This window comes from Saccostrea cucullata, unplaced genomic scaffold (genome assembly GCF_032062105.1).
Source record: "Saccostrea cucullata isolate Sc308-1 unplaced genomic scaffold, CSIRO_AGI_Scuc_v1 ctg3441, whole genome shotgun sequence".
Taxonomy (NCBI): domain Eukaryota; kingdom Metazoa; phylum Mollusca; class Bivalvia; order Ostreida; family Ostreidae; genus Saccostrea; species Saccostrea cuccullata.
In genome coordinates this window covers 52,514-67,192 of record NW_026939308.1, presented here as the reverse complement: position 1 = coordinate 67,192, position 14,679 = coordinate 52,514, and the positions used below count along the sequence as shown (strand labels likewise).

At 33.2% G+C, this 14,679-nt stretch overlaps 1 pseudogene; it reads left to right on the top strand.

The window, feature by feature from the left end:
* The first annotated feature begins 6,743 nt into the window (after positions 1 to 6,743).
* Positions 6,744 to 8,086, top strand: LOC134252739 (uncharacterized; annotated as a pseudogene).
* Positions 8,087 to 14,679: the final 6,593 nt, after the last annotated feature.

Here is a 14,679-nt window from a genome sequence, read left to right as displayed (position 1 = left end):
ATGGCTAAGACTTATGACAGAATTACAATAAGTTGCTATCAATCAACTTGATCACAACTTCTTGCTTGTCTATACTTATTCACTTTGTGGAGAGCTCGCTTCTTGACCGAACGGCCGTGGGTTCGAGCCTAAGCTGATTCGGATAACATAAGTCAATAAAAAGGTAGCTAAAATTCTTTTTCACATAGGGCTCTGCAGTTTGAAGTGAAAATTGTGGGTCCTAGGTATTACATGTGTATATCTGGTCTGTCCTTGAAATTCTCTTTCACAGTAGGCGTTGAAACGATTAAAATCCTTCACTGCTCAGTTGCACTGAGTGCCAAATTTAAATATTTTAACTTTGAAGCCCTTCACTGATATATGGTGATGTCTCTTCATAAATTAGGAAATTTCGAACGAAAGATATACATCAGTATACCAACTTAATAGTTGCTTAAAGTTCCATTTGATAAAAAATAGATTTTTGCTGTACTTGTAATCATTATTCATACTCCGTAAGCAGGAAAGAAAGTAAAACATGTCAATTAAAGACATTGCCAAAATATTCATGGACAATCTTCCCCCTCCGATATTTGCCAACAATTTTATTCCTGATACTAGTAATGATAATTTTGTGATCGACCATCTCTTTAGAGACATTAAAGTTTCTATCTTTACTTTATGTCATCACACTTTGACCCTCTAGAAAAACATTATCGCTTATTATCGGCCAGTAGGTGCGGGGGGGGGGGGCATTTATTTGTTGTTCTGCTTGAACTGGTTTTTTTTTTTTCATTTTCAATAATTCATAATTCTTAATTGATAACAAACATAAAACTCTTAAATCTAAGATTAAAAAAAATCGCTTTAATTATATTTTACTCTTAAAACACTTTGTTTTTTTTAACCTCCTATGATTTCATAGGTATTTAAAAAAAAAACTGTTTTTACTTTTAATCCAGCCCTGTCATATAAATGTCAAAATCTTTTGTCAAAATGGTCGGGTCAAGTACAAAATAAGACAAAAATAGTCCCATCCACTTAATGGCAAAATCGGCTTACGTCACAAAATATTTATAATATTTTTGGAAGATCCTAAATATTCATGTGTAATTATATCAATTATATTGTAATATAAATATATACTCACTGTCAATAAACGCAAATATCTAATTTTAGGGGGAAAAATTATATACAAATATCTATGTACCAAACAAGTAAGGACGCTATTGGCCACTTGCGGCGCTAAGACTGGGTTATTGCTTACCAAGTGCCAAGTACGCAGTATGGCATGCGCGCGCACGAGATTTATTTTTGCGCCTGAGCGGATGCGCGTGCAACGTAATTTTGCGCATCCACAAATTTCCCAAAATTGCCCAAAAAAGGGTCATCGCCATTTTTCGGCGCCTTTCTCTCCGAAAACGCGCTTTTTTCTCATCGCCGCTAAAAAAAAAACTAGAGAACAGAGCGTGATTGTTCGCGCATTTCCCGGGCATAGACACTACAAATACAAGATTGCACACTGGACGCAGTTATCCCAGTGTGAAATATCGTATTTGTAGTATCTATGTTCCTGCTTTTGAAACACATGAGCCTGATGAGTCGTTATATATTGTATATTTGCATCTGCAGCTCCTTTTTTATTTATTTTTAGAATTTCATGCATTAACAATGAAAATCAATCAATTTGATAAAATATAGGCATCACATCCGGTAAAGAAAGAAAGATTTTTTTCCCTGGCATTTTAGTACAATACTTATGATTAACAGCTACAAAACCTTGAAAAGCCAAAATATTGTTAAAATTTTTATTAAAAATGCAAAAGAAATTTGATTTCTGTTAAGAGGGCTAAAAAGCAACTTTTGGCAGAGGAAAGAAATTCATTCAACCGTTAAACAGGTCGGAGAGAAAACTCGAAATCTGGTATTATCCGTGAAATCGCGTATAATACTCGATATTAGGGGATTGTTGAATCCGCGAAATCGGGTATTCCGTGCAACTTTCTATAAAAACAAAAAAATAAAGCAACGGCGCATTATGCCAGTAACTGTTACTTGTACATCAGTATCTTGTGGATTTATTTTTATTTAACCTAATTCATAAGGTTGTCAAATAAGTTTAAAATCACACGACAAACACAGCTGGGGTACCAAAGAGGACGCAATGACGTTATTATTTTTCAATATAATTTCTAAAAACAAAAAACTACACTTCGCTTGTCTTTATTTCCCATTAAAGTATTCCATATACTTAATTTTCTACTTTGTGCAATATTCACAAAATGTGAAACTTTAAAGAAATTAAACGACTAACGAAGTGTTATGTATTTTTACTGAAAAATGTATGGCGTCCCTTTTTCGTGAAATATAACTTATTCCTTACAGTTAGAGAGTACAGTATAAGCGAGTAATAATTGAATATCTCTGCAATAATAGAATACCAACGTTTTTATAAAGAAGAAAATAACATAAGATGAAATAAATACCCACGAGAAAACAGTTTGAAAATAGCTAATTGAATGTGAGTTTCTTTTTTATGTCAATTTAGCATGAAATTTTTATTCAAAGACACCTTAATTTTTTTGGTTGCATTTTAATCGATACAAGATATACTATTTTACCTTTATTTTATGCATTTGTGTGAAAATTGAGAGCGAGAAGCCATATGAACAGGATTTTCTTGTGTGTGTGGGTTTTTTTTGGGGGGGGGGTATAAATAAAAATCAAATCAAATGTGTACATCTTTTCATGAAGTTAAAATACATTGTTTATGAACATATTAATGAACAAACTGAAATAATGGAATGATCAATTGCCTTGAAAACTCTTGTCTTACTTTTTGGGAATACAATTCCTCATCGGACATTAAAATTTCATAAAAATCGTAGCCACTTCCTTTCTTTATTATACTATTTGATAGACAGGGTAAATTTTACCTCTTTACCTTCTATATTTCTTTTTATATCGCTATCTTATGCCTCATTATAATATGCTAATACAACGTAATATCTGATTGGTTCTAGAAAATATGTCACAGTTTTCTTTTAGTTATTTTATCTATGATATACGTATTACTCATGGCAATAACTTTTCTTAATACTCATCTATAATGAAAAAATGTGTTTAAAAAATAAACATGAATTCTAGTTACTTGTAGTCGTATATTGTGTTAGAAAATAACAGGTTGCTTTTTGTTTACCTACAATGTATATGATTTTTATTTGATGAATAAATCTTCCCTACGATTAAAAAAATATATGACCGAGTTTAACCGACCTTGACATTCAAAGAGAGGTCTCTTGGACACATGTAGAACACAGTCGAAGTTGTTTTGTCAGAGGTAATCAAGAAGCCTTTAGCCCCCCCCCCTCCTTTTAAGTCGCCAAGAAATGGAAAAATATTGATGACTCAGCGAAATTAAACGATCAACAGTTATGTTCTCTCAAACGCTATATTTCTGAAACTATCACTGTCTCTGCTAAAATGTTGAAGACATATTCTGCAAATATGTTTGAATGATAAATAAAAAAGAAAAGATTTTCAAAAAAAGAGAAAGAGGGTTCTTTTAGCCAAAATTTTAGACATTTTTATCATTACATTATTTATACATTCATAAATAAATTTGATTTTATGCACAAGATGAATGTGAAAGTAATTAATGACGCATAATTAGATACGATAAACAATCCCTATCTGGTGTGTGAAATGTGTTTCCGTATAATTTTATTTATTTACAAATTGTTCATGTTTGTCGTGTTGATGTGGAATTATTATAAATTCCCGAATTCTGATACTTTACAATTCTGTTTTGTTGGGAATGAACATTAGGAAGATGCATATACTTTCAACCTAAGGAAAAATATAAAGCAAATCGAACGCCTTTTTGTGTGCAGATCATGAAATGTACTGAGGTCCCTAAAATTAGAGAGTTTTCATTGACGGTGAGTATATAAACAAAACACAATAATTTTTTTTTTTAAAGTGAATATTAACAAGAACTCTGAGACCTACACACTATAGTTCTGATGGACTTTGTTGCAAATTACAGTACCATTCATTGACACCTACACACTATAGTTCTGACGGCCTATGTTCAAAATTACACTGCAACTCATTGATATCTACACATTATAGTTCCTGTGGACTTTGTTGTAAATTACACACTCATTGCGATCCAGACACTATAGTTCTGACAGACAATGTTGTTAATTACAATACCACATATTAAGACCTACACAGTATAGTTCTGGTGGACTATGTTGTAAACAAGAATCTGTCCTTTAAAAAAGGACTACAATACGTGGACCATATGCATGTGTTTCTAACCGAATTTCTAGGTTTAGTGAATATTCATGTAAGTTTGATCACAGTTTCTATTATGATCTGCCTTTTTTGACTGACAGTACTTTAATAGCAAAATTGTTAGATGTTATCTACGATTGGCCTATATAGTTTTGTCATTTTTAAAAATTATGGGCTATATTTTTGTAAGATTTTTTTTCACCCCCCCCCTTTCCTCAATGTAGAAAACTCTTGCTACAGGCATGTATCGCGCTATACTTGGATTGCTGTATATCGAATTATTTTGGGAGCCGTGATGCACAAAACAAATGCTGATATAGTCAAGTTCTTCCTACTTTTAAAATGCATCTGCCATAGAATTAAATAAATGAATACGATATGCAGGTTAAAAAGCGAAATTTGCCAATGAACAAGGTATATTCTCGAATAGGGCGAATTCGCGGGTGAGCTGTCTTAGGAAGAGGGCAAACTCTCCCAATCAACATTCTCGGGCCCTTCCGACTGGCTTTGTTGTTTTTCCGACCTCCGCAGGTAGGTTAAGGTTACAACCAAATATTCAACTTGCCTACATGATATGACGTCATAGTAAGCTATATGACGTGAAGTTTAGAGATAACAATTTCTTATAATCGATATCTAAGATTGATTTGAGGTCGTAAAAATTAATCAAAATATGCAGATGCATTATACAAACAGAATTGTGTCGTTTCTGGGTCTCTGTAGTTATCACAGGAGTTAAATACCAAACCCGTGACGTCATAACTGTTGATCATGCAGTTGCAGAGTGAAAGTGAAACGTAACGAAAATTCATGTAAACAAACACAAGGAATCGGAGTTTAAAAGCATTTAGAATGAATATCATGTTTGATTCTTGTGGGAATAAAGCTTATGAATAAGATATGGTAATATACTTCAACAATTTCTTCGTAGAATTAAAGCAGGGAGGGTGTTTACTTGCCGATCAGCCTTTCCTCTGTCGTTCGTAACAAATAAGATGCAAAAGTTCATCACTACCCCGCACACTTTGAAAGTTAATTTTTGTGTCTATCTAAAGTTCTTATTCTCTTGTTTTTGAAAAGTGCTGCTAGAATCGTATGGTTTACGGGAATTAATGCATTTTTTCAATGTTATGAACAAAATGAAAAAATTTTGGGAAGGTTTCGTCAGAAAGTGTTGAATAATTATTTCTGTAAAAGGACAGTAGGATTCTAGCAGCACTTTTCAAGATACAGAGATGTTTTTACATAATTATTATTACAAATTGAAATTAATTATCCCCGGGTAGTGTTGAACTTTTCACTTTTTCATTAAGGCATATTTTCTAATTATAGACGTCACGTGATGACGTCGGGGTGAAGTGCTTCATGTAGAATAAGTCAAATTGAAGTCTGTAGAATGCATATTTATAACAAAAGTTTTATGCTTGACTTTTCCGATTTATTGGTGTTACATAATTTAAAAAAAGTCTTAATTTGCCGAATTCTGGTCCATGTGTTGCCTTAACATACCCGCGTCTGACGGAAAGACCCGAGATAATGCGATTGCAAACTCTCCAGCATTCTCGCGCATGCGTAGCTTGTCGTAAGCCCATGGCATCCTGTTTAACTCCGCTTATATATTTACTGCGTGGACCGCAGGGTCTACGCAATTACAGCACCACTCATTGAGATCTATACACTATAGTTCTGATGGACTATGTTGTAAATTACAATACCACTTATAGAGATCTACACACTATAGTTCTGATGGACTATGTTGTAAATTACAGTATCACTCAATGAGATCTACACACTATAGTTCTGATGGACTATGTTGTAAATTACAGTATCACCCATTGAGACATACACACTATAGTTCTGATTGACTATGTTGTAAATTACAGTACCACTCATTGAGATTTACACACTTAAGTTCTGATGGACTATGTTTTATATTACAGTACCACTTATTCAGACGTACACACTGTAGTTCTTATGGACTTTGTTGTAAATTACTGTAACAGTACCACTCATTGATACCTACTCTATAGTTCTGATTGACTAAGTTGTAAAGTACAGTACCACTCAGTAAGACCTACACACAATAGTTCTGATGGTCTATGTTGTAAATTACAGTAACACTCAGTGAATATCTGACGTTCTGATTGGCTTATGTGGTAAATACGGTAACACTAGATAAGATTCGAACATCGACGCTTAAAGGGACTTCGACCCTCAGCCAGGAAGAACAACTCTTTAATTTATTATTTAATTTAAAAAAGTTTTTAAATGAAGCTTGAAAATAAAATATTTTCATGCAACAATTTTCATTATAAGCCTCTCAATGTGCTTCAATGTTCTTTGCAAAGCTCCATAAATCAATTCTAATTTCATATCATGTTAATAAACATTGGAATCTATAAAGCTTTTCTTACGGGATAAAAAAATTAACTTTTAATTAGACCTCTATGAGAAATTCAAAGAACCTTGAAGAACCTTGAAGTTTCTGGGTCAACCTTTGCTCATGATGACATTGACTATTACCGCAGACCAAGAGGTCAAAGGTCACGGGGTCATTCACCCGCGGATTATGACGATGACTCTGATGGCCATGTGCAGCCGATATCTCGGCATGAAAATGACAGAATGTTTAAATCGCTGGGAGATTTGAATTCTAATGGAAGACGCAGCGAAAAAGCAACCAGAGCAACACAAACATTGAGGGAGACAGCAACACAGACCGGGGACGACCAATCGGTTATCGTCGGGGACGACAAATTGGTTATCGTCCATTCAAAGAGGATGGTGCAGAGAAAACGTCGCTCAAAAAGTCTGTCTGCAACAGGAACGCAAACTACAAATAAAAAACACAGGAGTCGCGGTAAGTCAAGAGGTAATGATTCTGACACAGGTGATGAACTTAAAAATGAAAAATGGGAAAAATCAAAGAGTCGGGAATCACTGAAAGAAAGTTTAGAAAAACCAAAGCCAAAACCGAAACCAAAGCCCAGGAAATTCCAATCGGCAGTAGCATTTGAAAGTGAGGCTCCTACCAAAGCACAAATGAAGAAGTCCAAATCTCAGAAAGAGGCTCCCGCTGCAGAAGACACAGTGGAGGCTCCACAGGAACTGACAGCAGTGTCGCCTGGAATGGTGGTTTATCCCATGGGGCCTCAGGGTCAGCCGTATGTGGTACCCTATGGACTACCACCAGGTTACGCCACCTTACCTCTGCAGCATCAACCACCCGGTGCAGTGCCGTCCCAGCCACCTCCTTATGTTGTTAACGGTCAGGGATCTCTAGTTGTGGGGCCGCCTCCGCCTGTTGACAATACAGTCAGAACTGTGTCTCAGCCTGCACCTATTCCCAGGAAAAAGTCAAACTGGGAAATGTTGTGTGAGATGACGGACAAACAGAACAGTGGGGAAGCCTTAGAGACAGGGTCAGTGACTAGCTCTGTGTTTACTAACAATATCCCCTCACATCAGGTGGTGTACCCCTGGCAGTTAATCCTTCTCCACTGGGGACGACACCAGCTGCCCATCCTAGTCCTTCTGTCGGCAGCGAGCTATCCCATAATTCCTCGTGGGACGTGCTGACGCGATTAACAGAGCAGCAGAGTCGACTTCAGCAGGGTCAGAACAATGCGGTGGGGAATGAGAGCGTCGTATAGTGTCACCCGTAGTAACCAACCATAGTAGCCACACATAGTTACCACACATAGTAATCATCCATAGTAACCACACATAATAAAAAAATACATTTATAAATTTCATAACTCCATCTCGTGGTTGTGAGTCTCCATTTGATGCAGGATGTTCTTTCATTTTTGGCTGATTGCAGTTTAGTGTGAACAAATTTATCTGCATTTAATTTTTTTTTGTTTTTTTTTAGTGTTATATTTTTTTTGTACTTAAAATATGATTTTTAAATGTGTTCTAAGTGATTAATTAGGATAGGTTTTATTCATAATGTATTTACTGTTGTATAAATGAATATTCATTACTTGTATATAAACCCTAATATTGTATACTTAATAGTGTATGTTAATTCACAATGGATTTACTGTTGTATAAATGAATATTCATTACCTGTATACACGATTCCAAAAAGTCGCGCCCTCTTGCGGGAGAGTTATCTACCTTATGTATTGATGACGTCAAATGAGGATAAACGTAAGATTCACACATGGTACAATGCACAAGATTCAAAACATAGTTGAACGTAAGTACTTAAATGGAAACAATTTTGTGTTAGAAAACTTGCATTATTAAATTTACATCCGTTGTACTGTACATGAATTAAATGAAGATGCATCGTCTCAAGCCACGGTCCGGAGTCCGCTTATATAGCTCTCTCCTACCCGTGGCTGCTTGACCACAAAAAGTGTCGTATTCTTGAATATTCAAGCCTCTCTATTGTGACGTCATATTCATTCAGTGCAAAGTTTTGTTTCCATCGCAATCGAAATCAACAACTGACGTCAACAGTATATAAGAAATATTTCCTTTACTGCGATTGGTTATTGAAAGGTCGCAATCAAGTTCATCATCCGACTATGCTTTACTCGCATTGGTCAATATTTTAATGAGCTACGAAGAATTCTCTCCTCATTGAACCACGGCCAGAATGGGAGAGGAGCGTACATGTTGGCCGTGGTTTGCAACGATGATGAAGATGTTGTCTTGATAATCAATGGGCATGTAAGGTTTAATACATGTATCTACTTTCATTTTTGCGCTCACTGTTATGTAAACAATGATAAATACGTCAGTCATTCTACAACAACACATTGACCAATTAAGATTTTTTCAATATCACTTAAAAGTATACCGTTATAACATCTTGACTTTAAATTAGGCTAAATGATTGATTTCAATTCTAAGTCTCAATTATTTAACATACACACATGGTTTGGTAACTAGTTAGGCCTACTGTACGCGTATGTATTCGACAAGGAAATAATGTAAAATGTTGAAAAACGAATTCAACTGCAAATCTTCATGTCGTTCATTAATAAAATTTACAATTTCGAGATGGATTCTCAGCCGTAAATAGTTCCAATTAAAGAGAATGCAATGAATGTTTAAAAAGATTTTTATCCTATATAAAAAGATATCAAATCACTTCGTGCATTACCTGTCGCTCATAATCTATTTAATTCAGATTTTAAAAAGAACTGAAACTTATCACGGAACTTTACATCAATGATCTTAATAGATAGTCAGTTTCTAGAATTTAATACGATTACATTTTCGAAATAAACTCGTGAGACAGGATTTTTTTTTTTTTTTTACATTTTCACTCGTGCTTCACACTCGTGGAAATATTTTTAAAAAATCCTGTCCCACTGGCACTCGTGAAATAAATAAACTTCCATATTCATCTACAAAACATTGAATATCCTCTATTTAATTCTTCATGAATGCACTAGTTCATCGATAGGTGCGGTTTAAAAAAAAACACGTGCGGGCGGGACGTGGTCAGATTGAGACTGAAGCGGGACCTGTAGCACGTGGATAAGCGTCCATTCAAGAGCATGTAAATATAAGGAACAGCTGTCAGATTTTTATGCAAATTATCACGCAAGCCACTCGATTGATGAAATAAAAAAAATTCAAAAGTTATTCCTACAAGATATCTTTTAATTAATATCTTTAAAATAAGTCATGGATTAATCGCGGGTGTCGGCAGAGCTATAACGGACAATGATAGCTGCATGCCCCTGTTGTTCAATATTATAACTTTAGATGAACAATATCCCGCATCTGTGTTACATGTATCTATTAAACATGAAATGTGTTAGAAAACTGAGCTGGAATAATCGCTGAAATATCGGAGTGTCTATGTAAAAAAAAAATTAAAGTCGGAAACTATATCACGCCTGTTCAGTTGGGTAAGTAACTAAGTATATATGGGCTTTAACAACAGGTACAACATTCAAAGTAAGTGATCCAGACCCTGATCTCTTCATATTTTGCAATATTTGAATATTCAATGCATGTGACAAGTAAAAGTATAAACAATGCAGAAAAAGTGAAAGTGAAAGATAGATCTCATTTCGAAGACTGGTGGCTGGAGTAGAAGCAAATGACAGTTCTTCTTCCGGAAACCTTTTCCCACACAATGATTTCAGAACATGCGAAATTGTTAGGAAATATATTTATAACATATATAAAAAAAACTGTTGAAAAGGTTACAAGTTTTCTTTAAAAATATTTTTTGAAGGGGGGGGGGGTTATATGGTATACACGTGTACAATGTACATGATGTACATACGAAAGAAAATGATTCTGTGTACCTGACCAGCGCAACGATTCCGCTAATTCATACATGTAATTATAAATGAGATTAATTGTATTTTTAAAAAATGTTAAAAGCATCAATAACAATAAATGGTTCTATTAGTACTATTATGATACCGAAATCAGGTGAAAAAGAAAAGATATAATGAACATGTGATAACTATCGCAGGCACCTGACGTTACTTATTTTTCTTTTAATAAGGAATAATATATACCCCTATACCTACTAATAAACACTAGGTAAGGGCTATATTATTTTTTATTAAAAGAAAAATAAGTAAAGTTTGGGCCTGTGATATCAAATTGATAACTCTTTCGCTTTAGGTTTATGATGTAAGCGATTCGAGTTTCCTCGTCTGACGTCATAGTAAAGGGAAGTAACTTGAGTGCGCGAATTTTTGAAATCGTGTATATAAACCCTAATATTGTATACTTAATAGTGTATGTTAATTCATAATGTATTTACTGTTGTATAAATGAATATTCATCACCTGTATTAACCATAATATTGTATACTTAATAGTGTAAGTTTTCCATAAGTCTACATATACATGAATAAAGTGCAACATATTTATTCAAATATTGTTTTTGAGCACCTGTATGATTTTTTTCTCACATCTATTTTTCATACATATCAATTCTATACATTACATATCATGCATTTGTTATGCAATTTTTGAAAATGTAATAATATACATTTTAGAGGTAAAAACAGGGTTCTCCATAAGCTGTTTAACTGTGTTGCTCCCAACACAGTTAAATTTTCTCCGACACAGTAACAATTCAAATTTTATGCATGCGACACAGTAAAACATTTGCCGACACAGTAAGAGTTGTGATAATTAGAAAATCTAAACACACAGATTCTCCCTTACTGAAACTTTGAACAAACAAACATACCGTCTTTGAAATAGTTATAACACTTAATTACTAGGTCTTTACTTTGAGTTATCAATCCATTATCTCCTAGACTCCCGCTGGACTTTACGAATGACGGAACAAAGACAAATAAAATACATTGTACATTGTATCATTTATGAAAAATATTTGAATATTTCTTTCCTATAGAGCCACCGTTCTAGAATAATGTAGGCACTGTAAGTCAAACATAACATCCTACCGAAATCATTAATTGATGTAAATAAATTGCCGAAAATTTTGAAATTTAAGCATATTCAAGGAATTTCTTTTAAATATTTTACTGTTCTTAAATTCTTTTTTTGTTATCCAGTAACTCGATCAAGAAACCTGATAAATAAACACGGCAAATCTACTTTCAAAAATGTTAAGTAGTTCGACTATCGGTCAGAATTTCCTCTGCTTTTCAGAACGTTTTTTTTTTCTTTTATCAGTATGTACGATCATACCATTCGCGAATTAGCGATTTTTAAATGAGCGAGTGCTTGTTATATTTTGTAATTATAATGAATTGTGATTCAGTTGCGAATTTGTTCGCGAAATTCCGTGAAGTATCCCTGCAACACAGTAAAATTTCAAATAATGGAGGACCCTGTAAAAATTTTAAGTACATTGTACACTTTATATTGCTTTTATGTTGACAGAAAATTATTTCATTAATTTTGTTTTTTGCTTTAATTTGGAAAGTCATTCCATTATAGAGGTCTATATTTAAAATGTAGAAACCCTTGTTCACCCTTTTGAAGTTGATCCAACACTAATACAAAGTTGGTATTTGAAATTGTACAGGTTTTTATGTTGTATTAAGATTGAAGTAGAACTTGAAAAGTTTATATTATTATGTAAGGTTTCTTTACAAATTCATAAAATTCTGTTTTGTGGAAGTTATACTTAAAAGTAATATTTCATACTGCTTAGAAAATATCATAAATTTATACAGCTTTTGAAAAGTACTCCATAAATTATTGATGAAAATGTAATTTTGTAGTAAAGTTTGATACTTATTCATAATGGCTTAAATGAGCTTTACATATAGATTTTATTAGGAATACCCAGTATGTCATTTGAATTATGTGTAGGTTAAAGTGCTACTCTTTTGATATTGCTACACAAAAAACACGCCCTGTGCTAAGTAAATTTTCATGAATAAGAAGTGTTTTATCCCATGTTATTGTAAATATTAGTAAGAATTTAACCTATCTCATATGCATGTATGTACATTAACAACGTCAGTGAAGTGCATACAAAAAATCAAATATTAAGTAGATTAGTAGTGTTTTGGGTACATATGGTAATTTTTATATTGTCGATTTAACTTTAAAACTACAAATTTATTAATATGTTATTGGTCACGATATGCTCCTGAAAACAAATTCAGTAAGGTATTTTAAACACTGGTTGCTTGGTAACAGTAAAAAATTGGGGGGGGGGTACATGGTGTCTTGACTTTTTTCTGGCCTAGACGGGGGACATTTTATTGTAAAGATCATTAATTTTCAATACAAATAGGTTAAGTGAACTTCTTTCTCAGCGTTTTTTACAGTTTATACATGTGTTAGTGAAGTGCAGGCTTGGAAAATTACTGGGCATATATTACATGTATTAAGTTGTGTTTCAATTGGTTTTGAATTGCAGCTTAACATTTAATACATTCCAATCTTTTTCGAAAGTTTTCAAGTGCTTGTAAATTTTAGAGCTTTTCCACATTCCATGGAGATTTTTATGCTGTTTTTAATTGTTAATAATTTTTAAATTGTGTGATGCATAAATTTTTGTATTCTAAGCTGTGTATATTTAATTTTAACTAATTGTGCCATGAATAAAAAAAATGTTAGAAATAGAAGTAGCCATCAATAAACTTTATATATTTATGTAGTTTAGTAATGTAATGTATATTCATTTTCAATTAATTATGGTCTCCATTAAAATTTAAGGAGAATCAAAGAGTAAAATAAGAGAAAATTAAGTGGATTTTAAGTGATTAAAATGCTTACAACTTAAAACTACCAAAAATATAAATTGAGATATATATATTTTTTCTTTCGTAGATGTTAAAAAAGAGGGAGCTATTATTTGTTTTACTAAATAATGTTTAAAAAAAATTTCTTGATCATATATATTTCACCGTATGTTTCATTCTTTCAACTTGTTTTAAACACTCCTATTAAAATGCTATTTGAAATGTATACCTAAATGTGCAATTGCATAGAAGTGATTTCAGAAATCATGTAAAATCATTTAAAATGTATTTTGATTTGTGACTTACAAATTTTTGCTCAACGATTCTAGTATTTGTTTAACATGTTTAAGGAATAAAAAGGATTAATTTGAATATCTTGTTTGTTTAACATGTTTAATGAATATTTCTAAAATGATTATTTTATTTTATCAAATAAATCTATGAAAAACAATTTACACAATGATTATATTGATATATCAACAGAGCGTGACATTCCTAATTCGTTTGGAAAACTTAATTTGTAATTTTATTCGCCTATGTTAACTTGAATAAATCCTGATGATTTGTCACTCGGTGAGATTCAAATGGGAGGTCAACATTACTGCTACATTGCCAAAAATTTCAACTCATTACCGCTACATTTTGTTCAAGTTTGTTTTAAATGAAAGGCCATGCCCTCATTCAACGGGAGATAATTGGGAATTAATGAAAATTTGGTGGTATGTTTTAAAAATCTTCTTCTAAGAACCACTGTGCCATGAAAGATGAAACGTATGGGGAAACATTCCAGGTAGTGTAGATTCAAGTTTTTATCAAATCGTGACCACCGGGGGTAGGGCAGGGCCAAAATGGCCAACCAAAGTTTTACATAGAAATATATCAGGGAAAAATTCTTTAAAAATCTTCTTCTCAAGAATTTATATGGAAGCATCCTCAGGTAGTGTAGATTCAAGTTTGTTCAAATCATGACCCCAGGGGAAGGGTGGGGCCAAAATAGCTGACCAAAGTTTTGCCTAGAAATATATTAGAAAAATTCTTTAAAAATCTTCTTCTCAAGAATAGCAAAGCCGTATTTGATCATATTTATATGGAAGCATCCTCAGGTAGTGTAGATTCAAGTTTTTGCAAATCATTACCCCCAGGGGTAGGGTGGGGCCAAAATAGCCGATCAAAGTTTTACATAGAAATATATAGGATTTTTTTTTTTTTTACAAATCTTCTTTTCAGGATTAATA